Consider the following 7,059-nt stretch of genomic DNA (forward strand, 5'->3'; position numbering starts at 1 on the left):
ACATAGAAAATTGGAGTATGCTTGGCTATCTCCTTGATTCCTGCAAGCTAGAAGAGAGACTGTGGAGGATGGGGCTGTCTGGGTTCTGTGCCCAGGGCCTTTGTTGCTGATGGCTGTCCCTCTTTGGACTTTTGTCCTTGCAGTTCTCCATTCCCTCCCACCAAATGGCCCCAGGTGCCAATAGATTATGTAGACCTTGAGCTAAACTTAAACTCTGACTTCCAAGTACAATTCCGGAACCATACTGTAAGCTGAAATAGAGTACTGCTATATAGCTACACCTAGAATAAGATTGGTAAGCATCTTACCAACTGGGGAAGCAGTCCAACCAGTAGCTAGTTGTTGAGCCAAGTATCTTAACCTCTCTGCACCTGTTTTTCTCACCTCTAGAGTATGATTACCATCTGCCCCAATTTACTGCTGTGAAAGAAAAACTCAACCCAAAGCCCTTTGTAACTTGTGCAGTACTAAGTTAACATAATTTCATATAGTTAATTTTTTTCTGTTTATCTAAATGCATGGAACATAACAAGGCCTTGGCATTCTCTCATTGATTACTTCAATATAATTATGATAATTATTAGTTTTTTTATTGACAAGCCCATAATTGTCTAACATTGATTGGCAGTGATGTGGCATGGGCATGAAAGTGATTCCATGCTAAACTTTCTGGACATACTGATATTAATAGTAAATATTACATATCTGTTTAGTGCTATCAAATATATAATTATAAATTCCCAAGATTTACACTTGTGATAAATCCACATTCTAGAGCACTCTATTAGATTCAGTCTACTTTTGCTTCCCTTTAGTTTGAACACTGGTGGGACTCATGAAAATGTTGGAGACAGACGGTGATACCAGTTGTTCCTCCACTGGTTTGTTTGCGTGTTGAATTTTTTCTTTTCTTTTCATCGTTACTCTGTGATTTAACAGTAGGTGGTTAATGGAAATGTTATTTGTGGTGGTGGTAGGCTAAATCTGTGGGAAGTGAAGGGGTAGAGGGGCTGTTGGGGGGAAAGAGAGAAATGTGTTTACACTTGAAGATGTCACATGAATCAGTTGGAGCCCAGAGCCCTTGATACTGGAACTGGTGTGTGCTCTGCAGGATTCATCTACATTGTTACACACTCCTTCACACTTAGAAATCTATTAATTTACAATTAGTTGTATTGATTTTCTAGTAGATTTGTAATTTCTGTAATAATTTACAGAGTGCTGAAGAAATTAACTATGCCCCTTGGAAAGATAAGCATTACTGAAAAAATAGATCCCAGCACGAGTTATTGAACACATCATTGAACGTCTGGATTTTTAGCTTTAAAGTCTCATTTAATTACAGCAGAACTGATTGGGCAATTCCATTTTACAAACAAGAAATATGCCTCCTCATCTTTCTCCACTCATATTCATGATCTTTTATTGATAATTCTATCTTGAGATACAGGTGAGAATATGTATATGTTTGCCTTGTGATTTTTTTAAACAGGGGGCTTTACAGTCTTTTTAAGCTTTACTATATGAGTAGAAATTGTCCCTAAAACATATCTGAAACTGCATTTTCCTTTATTATAAGGCATAACAGTAATATTAGACAATTAAGCTTGCAAATGCTTGTAATTATTTTAAATTACTGCAGTCCCTTAAACATCATAGGGAGAGTTCTGTCTAGTTAGGGAGACAGGAGGATGAAAGACAGTCGGTGCAGCTCATGCATGCCATGGCAGAGAGAGACACGAGACACCAGGAGACTTCAGAGAGGAACTCAGTCCACAAAGGACAATGGGTGCACCAGGGAGGGGGGTATCTGATGGAAGTGATTCTGTGCTAAAGGGAAAATACAATTCAGTTGTCATAACTTGTGGAAGATCAAATGCAACTGAGTTTCAGAATGTGTTTTCCATCGTGAGAGCCGTTGTCCATTCAGGATCATTTTTGACAATTCTATGAAATGGCTCAATCCTATGGTAGTGCCACTCCACTTGGTACTGTTTCTCTCACAATGACACTTTTTCAAAATGATTTCTTCTTTGAAGAGCAAATGGTTACAGGAAATTATTATTTGTTCAGAGAGGACAAATTCTGGGGACTCAACTCATGCTGAGTCAAGATACAAGAAGCACCATGGGTAAAAGCCCTGGGGATGCTGTTCCCTGGCTTAAGAAACACTGCTAAGCATGCCTGATACAAATTTACCTCTTTTCCACACTTCCCAGTGCTCCAAGGCATGGGAGCAGAGGGAAATGACACCTGTAGCTTCAGCAGTGCCAACAGTGGTCATGTAGAAATCATATTATCCCTTTGAGTCAACTCCATGAAGAATGATAGGTGGCACTTTGTGTCTAGCACCTTCCAGAGTTAACTTCAACAGCACGACTTAGACCCTAGTTTAGGTGAGGCCTGCTGTGGTGACACTCAGCTCTTGTGGATGCAGGATGAGAAAGTCACTGCATTCCATGTGACCCCATCTCCTTAGCACTCTCTGCTTAATTCCTTGTTCTGGTGATAATACTGGACGGGCAGCACTGCGTGTTTTAGCTCTGCCCCTTTTGATTTAGAAAAATGTGAATCAAGTTTACATGGGCCACCGGTGGGGATTTTCCCCGTTGATTACAATTTCTTGCAAGCCCTTCTTTGATTCTCAACTTTAAGTTCTGCAAAGGTGGCAACCACACAATATCTTATTCCAGACCCATGTCTTGCTCAGAATAGCTGAACAATAAGTATGTTGTAATTTATGTAAAGAAACATTGCAAACTCTACAGTCCTGCATTGATGCAACTCAAGTTTGATTTTTTAAAGAACGCTCTTTTCTTTTATTTGCAAAAATTTGTATCAGTTAAAAATGCAGTAGATATTACAGTTGTGGGAAGTTGAAGGTGAATTTTAGCTTTGGAGTTATCCAACATGTAACTGAGTACTTTTACAGTGCTTTTAGGTTGTTCCTGAGGAAGTATTCTAGTAAAAGACTCAGACTATCTACTGCATTTCTAGCTCTGTTCTCTTAGATGCTCTGAATTTAAGAACATTTTTTGAATCCACTTTTCTATTACCAGCATTGTTTCTAGGGACTGATGAATCTAGATCATTATAAAGGAAATCTGAAGGAACAAGTTTAAGGTTGACAGTTTTTCCAATTATATGGTGCCAAATAATTTGCCTGAAATGATTTTTAAGTTCAAATGGATGTTGAAAATTAAATCACACTACAAGTGACTAAATGGCTGATATAAAAGAGATTTCCCATGAGTGTAATAACCCCTGCATTTTTATCTCAGGTACAGTTTTTACAAATAGAAGAACACAACATTGTTTGAAGTCATATGTAGTGCTGAAAGAAGGGCACTAGACAAGAGGCACTGGATTCTCCATGTGCTTGTGACCACTACACCCTGTGAGGTCATGTCACCTCTCCAGTCCCAGAGTGGGGTGGGTGAGATAATCTACATTTCCTTTAGCTGTAAAGTTTTACGATTTTACATACATTGAACAGCACTGAAAAAGATGAAGAGAACAAGATATATGAGCCAATGAAAAAAGTCAGGACATGCACAGCAGGCCTTGTGTTCAATCCCACTCATGGAAGGAAGGAAGGGAAGAAGAGAGGAAGGAAAGAAGGAAAAGAAAGAGAGAAAGAAGGAAAGAAAGGAAGAAAGAGAAGGAAAGGAAGGAAAGAAAGAAAGGAAGGAATGTAAGAAAATGAAAGGAAGGAAAAGAAGGAAGAAAAGAAAGGAAGAAAGAAAAGGAAAGGAAGGAAACCAAGAAGGAAGGAAGAGACAGAGAGAAAGGAGAAAGGAAGGAAGGAAAAAAAGAAAAATTAGAGCAAAAGTCAACTTTCAAAGTGGCAATTTGGGGCTGGGGAGATAGCAGTCTATGTGCCTGCCTGGCAAGCACAAGGACCAGGATTCAATCCCTGGTACCACATGCCATGCTGGCCCTCGGTGACCTGCTGGAACTTGGTGTGGTGCTGCATGCCTGTAATCCCAGCACTGGGGAGGTGGGAACAGGGGGATAACTAGAAGTCCAAGTTACAAAGTGAGATCCTGTATCAAATACATATATTTTTTAAAGAAGTTTAAAAGTGGCAATTGGCATCACACATTTTATCAGTCAGTATGGTCATGCCTTTTCAAAGTACTGACTGACTACTTGACTATTTTTTTTATAAAGAGCTTACCACAGATATTTAATATGTGTGTTTTGTAACTGACTGTTCGACTATTTTTTATAAAGAGCTAACCACAGATATTTAATATGAAAGAGCGGTAACATATGAATATTTTGAATGCTAATGCCAATGAATATTTATTGTACAGTGGGTTATAAATCTTATACTCCTCCAGTATTAATCATTAGGGTAAATTGGTCCTTACTGCCTTCCGATATTTGTATCTATTAGATCCTGGAGAATTTAACTTCAAGATCATGGTTACTCCAAATTTTTTTAAAAAACTATAGTGGGTCCCAAATTATCTTATGTTCTAAAAGAACGAGAGGAGAGGGTCTCACTATGGCAAAAGGATCCATGTGCTGAACATAAGTCGCCCACTCTTCCAGCTAAGTTCTCTAGAAGTTTGCTGCGGCAGAGCTGGAGCTCCAGCATCAGCGTCACTGGTGTCTTCTGGGTGTGCTTTGCTTGTCTCAGGCCTTCTTCACCATGGGACAATGTGGTAACCAGGGCATAATGCAGGCCATCCTTATCCAAGTTGGTCTCAGCACCTGAACCAAGTCATCCCTACCCTTGCACTGGATTGTGCAGATATTTGTTTGACTTGGGACCCATTCTATGCTAACCCTCTGGAGTTATAAAACACACTCATACCTTGGAACTTTCAGATTACTTTGAAATAGAAGACAAAGCAAAAGACCACCTGAACATATTCAGATGTGAACAGAAAAGTAGCCATTCATGGAATATTGCCTAAATAGGTCCAGACACTTTTCCAGGTATGTGACAAACACCATTATATCCCCAAGAGAAAACAAAAGGGATGCTACGCTGTTCTTCCTTCAGTGCCAAGGGAATGGAAGATCACAGAAGGTTGGAGCACTAGAGTATCTAGACAGTGGGCCAAAATCAAGCTAATTTGTCTTCACAAAATATTTTTTTTCACAAAATATTTTTAACTTTTTAGGTAAAAATATTTTCATATTTACCGAAAAACTATGAAATAAAATACACCTAGCATGTGTTTCATTTGCTTTATCATTTGAGCCTCTCTCATCTTCTTATAAATATGAAAATTATTCTTATAATTTTAGACCTATTTGAGGGTAAAGCCCTTTCACCTAAATACCTCAGGATGTATATCATAAAATAAGATGCCACAGAAGGGTTTTTCAACTCCAGTGTATTTAACATTGATATGATATGCTTATCAAATCCACGGTCTTTATTCTAATTTTGTTAATGACCTGATAATGCTCATATCTTTACAGAATTTAGTCTGCTCTCAGGTATTGGATCTACTTGTCATGCCCCTTAATGTACTTTGATGTGAAATGGATCCTCGGCACAGCTTTGTTTATTATGCTATACCAATTTTCAAACAAAATGTAGACTCCTCACTCTGCTTTGTTTTTCAGTAAAAGGTCATCACTTTGTGTTCATCTGAGGTTTCCATCTGAGATGCTACACACCTACCATACAGCTCCCATGTGGACCTTGCTATGCTACACACCTGAAGGCACAGGTCTCATTGGTGACAGTAATTTTAATCATCTTCTCAAGATGGAGATCTGATCACACCACTACATAATTGTTATTTTTCTCCCTTACAGTCAAAAAGCAGTCCACAAAAAGACATAAGGTGATATAAACGTGTTTTTATCAAAATGGTCTCCTAAATTTATCAACTCTTGATTTCTGCCTGATATGCCTTTTACTGGGAGGGCTGCAAAAGGCTAGCTTTCCAGTTCAGTATCATTTCACTCAGTGTTCTCTGTGAGTGAAAGCCTTCCCTTTTCAGCTATTAGTTTGTCAGTTTACTGATAGAATAAGACATGCATTCCTCTTTTTTATGCTGTGCAACTAAATACTATATTTAATTATCTTAATATTCAAATTGTGCTACAACTAATCACCCAAAACTCTTTAACAGTTGGTTTCTGCATCCTTCTGGTCATCTGTTTTGTCTGTGTTCTTTCAGCACTCCTTTCCAGCATGATAATATATTCTGCCTCATCCTGTCTTCCCCATCTACTGTCACCCATTGCTTCAAGTCTCCCTGGTTCCTTTGAGTAGGAAATCATCTTAAAAACCGCAACCTGAGTGCTATATATGTTCTTTCAATGATGAGTGAACTAGGAATTATATGCATGGATGTACGCACTTGTGTACACATATAGAAGTACCTGCAGATTAATATGAATGCATATATATTCATATACAAGTATAGGTACATGTATACACAGATAGTGTTTGTATATACTTACATAGTGCATACACACACACACACACGCACACACACATGTACATATATATGGTAGTTTTTCTTAAGTAGTGAGAAATGTGGCTAATTCCACTCCATGTCTCACAGGCTTTTTTCTTATCATCTGTGGGGAGCCACTCAGATTGCATCAAAGCTCAAGGGCATCTAAGGCTTCCCAAGAACATGACCCCAGTTTTCTAGTGAAGGCATACAGTGGATACAGTTATGTAACCATGACTTAACACAGGCAAACATGCTGTACTAGTTATGGCACTATCTGAGAATGTAAATACAAGATAACAACATGCATAAGAAATTCTACAACAAAGATGTGGGTGGCTCTCGCACCTTGTGCTCTGTTTGCTCTAGCTGCCCCCTGTTGTAGCTCATGCTTTACACACATGCGTTCTTTAACCTTAGAGCCTCATCCTTGAAAAATCTCCCATGGGCCCCCGAGAGGACCGACATCATCCTTTCTTTCTCCACCCTTTACAGTGGTTGAGAAATGCATCTGAGATATAATTGGACTTACTAGTTTTCAATTTGTCTTTAGTCTTAGGCTTTAGTTTTGTTTCATTTTCTTGGTGCTGGCAATACAACCCCATGCATGCTGCATGTTCTACCA

The sequence above is a fragment of the Octodon degus genome, unplaced genomic scaffold, assembly GCF_000260255.1.
Source record: "Octodon degus isolate 3935 unplaced genomic scaffold, OctDeg1.0 scaffold00229, whole genome shotgun sequence".
NCBI classification, from domain to species: Eukaryota; Metazoa; Chordata; class Mammalia; order Rodentia; family Octodontidae; genus Octodon; species Octodon degus.